Source organism: Elephantulus edwardii, unplaced genomic scaffold (genome assembly GCF_000299155.1).
Source record: "Elephantulus edwardii isolate Elephantulus edwardi_28Jun2011 unplaced genomic scaffold, EleEdw1.0 scaffold00119, whole genome shotgun sequence".
In the NCBI taxonomy this organism is placed as follows: Eukaryota; Metazoa; Chordata; class Mammalia; order Macroscelidea; family Macroscelididae; genus Elephantulus; species Elephantulus edwardii.
The window spans coordinates 2,054,061-2,059,184 of NW_006399869.1; positions in this window are offsets into that span (position 1 = coordinate 2,054,061).

The following is a 5,124-nucleotide window of genomic DNA, read 5'->3' on the forward strand; positions in this document are numbered from 1 at the left end:
GTGTTGTTATGTGCCATCAAGTCATTGCAACTCCTAGCAACCCTATATAGAACAGCCCTAGCCCTAAACTCTGCCCTGTGCCAATCACACTGTCTCCGACACACCCAATCCAATTACCCCAGTCACTGAATCAACGTCATAGAGGGCCTTCCCATCCTGCACTGTCCCTCACCCTACCAAGCATGATGTCCCTCTCAAAGGACTGGTACTTCCTTACAACATGTCCAAAGTATATTAGACGAAGCCTCAGAATACTTGCCTCCAAGGAGTAGCTCGGTTTAACCCTCTCCATGGTGAATCTGTTTGTTTTCCTAGCAGTCCATGGTACCCTCAATACTCTTCTCCAGTACCACAGCTCAAAGGCATCATTTCTCTTTTTATCCTACCTAGTCATCCTACCTCTCTGATGTATAACAAGTGATTGCAAAGACCATGGCCTTTATCAGACACACCTTAGTATCCAGAGAGACACCATTACTCTTCAGTACTTTGGAGAGATATCTAACAGCAGACTTTCCCATCACAGTAAGTCTTTTAATTTCCTGGCTACTGGTGCCAAGAGTGTTGACTGTGGAGCCAAGCAAACTAAACATGTGAACAATCTCAATCTCTTCACCATCCATCCTGATGCTACCAATTGGTACAGTGGTGAGAATCTTATCTTCTTGACATTGAGCCTCAATCCATATTGAAGGCTGCAGTACTTGACCCTCTGCAGCAAGCACTTCAGGTCCTCCTCAGTTTCAGCAAGCAGGGTTGTGTCATCTGCATAATGCAGATTGTTGAAAGCTCGTCCACCAATCTTGACCCCACATTTCTCCTCAGAGAGCCCAGCCTCCAAGATAAATCTGTTCTGCATACAGGTTGAAAAGTTATAGAGACAGGAAACATCCCTGGTGTACGCCCTTCCCGATTTTGAACCATGCAGTGTTCCCTTGCTCTGTCCTGACAACTGCCTCTTGGTCCAAGTATAGGTTTTGCATTAGCACGATCAAGTGTTCTGGGATTACATTCTTCTCAGAGTCAGCCACAGTTTGTTATGACCACACAGTCAAACGCCTTTGAATAATCAATGAAACAAAGATAGAGATCCCTCTGATATTTCCTGCTTTCAGATAAAATCTATCCAACATCAGCTACAATATTCCTAGTACCATGACCCCTTCTAAACCCAGACTAGACTTCTGGCAGTTCTCAGCTGATGTGCTGTTCCAGTCGTTTTTGGATAACTTCAGTAGAATCTTACCTACATGTGAAGCCAATAATATTGTTCTATAGTTTCCACACTCTGTTGGGTCATGCTTCTTTGGGAGGGGAACAAATATAGATCTCTTCCAGTCAGATGACCAAGTGGTTGTTCTCCAGATTTCCTGGCACAACTTTGTGAGCATGTCCAGGGCAGCATCTGTTAGCTGAAATGTGTCAATTGGCATACCATCAATTTCTGGGGCCTTATTTTTGCTATTTCCTTCAAAGCAGCCTGGACTTCTTCCTTCATCACCATAGGCTCTTGCTCATGTGTTGTTTCATGAAATTCTTCTGTGGCTGCCAATTCTTTTCGATACAGTGACTCAGTATATTCTTTCCATCTTCTTTTAATACTTCCTGGATCACTTAATAGTCTGTCTAAAGCATCCTTGATTATAGCAACTCGAGGTTTGAATTTGTTCTTCAGTTCCTTAAGCTTAAGAAATTCTGAGCACATTCTGCCCTTTTGATTTTCTGACTCCAAGTCCTTGCACATTTCATTGTAATATTTTACATTGTCATCCCACGATGCTTTTTGAAATCTATTCAACTCTTTAGTATCTTGAATTCTTCTTTCTGCTTTTGTTTCCCTGCATTCCAGTGCAATATTCAGAGTCTCTTCTGACATCCATTTTGGTCTTTTCTTCCTCTTCTATCTTTGCAATGACCGTTTGCATTCTTCCTGGATGATACCCTTGACAGCCTCCCACAGCTCTTCTGGTCTTTGCTCATTCGTGTTCAAGGCCTCAAACCTGTTCCTGAGATGGTTTTGAAATTCAGGTGGGATAGACTAAAGGTCATATTTTGGTTCTCGTGGATTTGGTTTAATTTTCCTCAGCTTCAGCTTGAACTTGCATATGTGTAGTTTGTGGTCTGTTCCACAATCAGCTCCTGGCCTAGTTTTCACAGCTGATATTGAGCTTCTCCAGTGATTCTTTCCACAAATGTAATTTATCTGATTCCTATGCATACCATCAGGTGAAATCCATGTGCATAACCTTCATTTCTGTCTCTAAAAGATGTATTTGCAATGAATAAGTCATTGCACAAAATTCCATCATTCTCTCTCCTTCTCCATTTCTGTCACTGAGTCCATGTTTCTTTCTTTCTATTTTCCCCCTAAGAAGTTGCTTCCCCCACCCTTGGTTATTGTTATTGTTGTTGTGGGCCATTGAATTAGATCCAACTGGCACAGGAGAAGATTGTCCCTCCTTCTGTAGCAGAGGATCTGATGGATTCAAGCTGTGTGCCTTCAGGATTGCAGTGCAGCTTTTTGGCATTAAGCCCCCAGAGCTCCCTTGAATAATATATTCTTTGTGTGTGTCGCGGTGGGGGTGTTTCCTTCTGGTTTTTTTCTTCCTAATATATTCTTAAAGGACTTGTCTCTCTGGCAATATGCTCAAATTATGTGAAACAGAGCTTTAAAACCTTGCCTTCAAAGACCAAATTAATTTCACTCTCTCTAAGACAGCCCTGTTTGTTCTCTTTGCAGTCCATGGTATATTCAATACTCTTTTCCAGCACCACAACTCAAAGGCATTAATTCTTCTGTCATCCTTCACTAGCTCTCTGATTCATAGCAAGTAATTGCAGATAACATGGGCTGTATCAGGCACACCTTAGTCTCTAGATTACTATCCTTGCTCTTCAGTACTCTGGAGAGATCTCTGACAGCAGACTTTGCTAAAACAATTAACCTTTTTATTTCCTGCTTGCTGATGCTGAAAGCATTGACTGAGAATTCAAATAAAATAAAATTATTAACAATCTCAATCTCTTATCCATTTATCATGATACTGCCACATGACCTAGCAGTAAGAATCTTTGTTTTTCTAATGTTGAGCTTGAATCCATACTGTAGACTTCAGATTCTTCGTTTCATCAAGCAAGGTTGTGTCATCTGCATAACACAATTTGCTGAGTCTCCAATCCTGATGCCACATTCCTCTTCAAAAAGTCCGGTCTCAGGAATGATCTGTTCCACATATAGTTTGAAAAGATATGGAGAAAGAATGCATCTCTGACATACTCCTTCCCTGATTTTGAACCTTTCAGTGTTTCCTTGTTCTGTTCTGACTGCTTCCTGGTCTAAGTGTAGGCTATGCTTGACTACAACCAAGTTTTCTGAGTTCTTGTTATTCTCAATATTAGCTACAAATTGTAGTGATTCACACTGTCAAATACCTTTGCATAATCAATAAAAACCAAGTAGACACTTTTCTAGTACTCTCTACTTTCAGCCAAGGTCACTGTGGTATTGGTAATTATGTCCTTAGTGCCTGCCATAACCTCTTCTGTAAATGTATTGTTCTAGTCATTTATTTAATAATCTTCAGCAGAATTTTGCTTTTGTGTGATATTAGTGATTATTTTTATGCATGGTCTATCAGAATCAACCCATAGCTGACCCTCCATGGGTTTTTAGAGGCAGTTAACTGCATAGGAGGAGGTTGTCCATTTTCCCTATCAAAGCAACTGCTGGAATTGAACCACATCCCTTTGAGATTGCAGCACAGCTTCTTATCACTAGGCTGCCAGAGCTCTTTGATGTGCATTAATAATTTCCAAACTTAGTTGGATTGCATTTTGGGTGGAATAAATATAGATCTATTTCAATTAACTGGTCAGGTATTTATTCTCCAGATTTCTTGGCACAACCTTGTGAACACATCCAGAGCTGTATCTGTTGAAATAATGTCATTTGGTATTCCATCCATTCTTGGAGCCTTATTTTTTGCAAATTTATTCAGAGCAGCTTGAACAACCTCCTCCATCATCTTTGCCTTTTGATTAAATGTTGTTTCATGAAGTTCTTCTGTGTCAGCCAGTTAGTTTTGGTATAATGACTCTGCGTACTCCTTCCACCTTCTTTTAATGCTTCCTGGATAATTCAATATTATTTCCATAGGATCTTAAGTATTACAACTCATGGCTTGAATTTGTTCTTCAGTTCCTTAAGCTTGTACAGTAAACGATTTCTGTATTACAAATACCTTTTATAAAAACCACAAATGGCAACTACACATATGAACCTCACCTGATGGACTACACAGGTATCAGATTGATTACCTCTGTGGAAAGAAGCATTGAAGAAGATCAATATCAACTGTGAAAGTAGGCCAGGAGCTTATTACGGAACAGACCATCAACTACTCATATGCAAGGCTAAGGACAATAAAAATGAATCAACAAGAACCAAAGTTAGACCTTGGGTGTATCCCACTGAATTTAAAACCATCTCAGGAGCAAATTTGAGGACTTGAACACTAATGAAAGAACGCTAGATGATCTGTGAAGAATATCAAGAATATAATCCATGAAGAATGCAAAAAGTCATTACAAAGACAGAAGAAGAAGAAAAGACCAAGATGGATGTCAGAAGAGACTCTGAATATTGCACTATAACACTAAAAATACAACAAAAAGGGAAGAATTTAGGAAGTTAAGGAGATGAAAAGAAGATTTGAAAGGGCATCTTGAGAAGACTAAGCCTTATGACAAAATGTTCAAATATCTGGAGTTAGAAAAGCAAAAGGGAAAAACTCAGAATTTCTCAAGCTGAAGAAACTGAAGAACAAATTCAAGTCTTGAGTTCCAATACTTATGGATATACCACCTGTCAGTGTCTAATTAACCTGAAACTGTTAACTGAGTCTTCTTCTTAAAAACTTTCCCTGTGTTAGATCTTCCATTGAGTGTTTATATATGTTTATTCCTCTTTAACTCAAACTTTCTAATAATTCTTCTCTTAAGTTCATAAACTGTTAACTGCCATCTTTATTTTGAGGGAACTATGGTGGTGTGCAAGGGTTGTGTCATCTGTATAACACAGTTTGTTGATAGATCTTCCACCAATCCTGACCCCACACTTCTCCT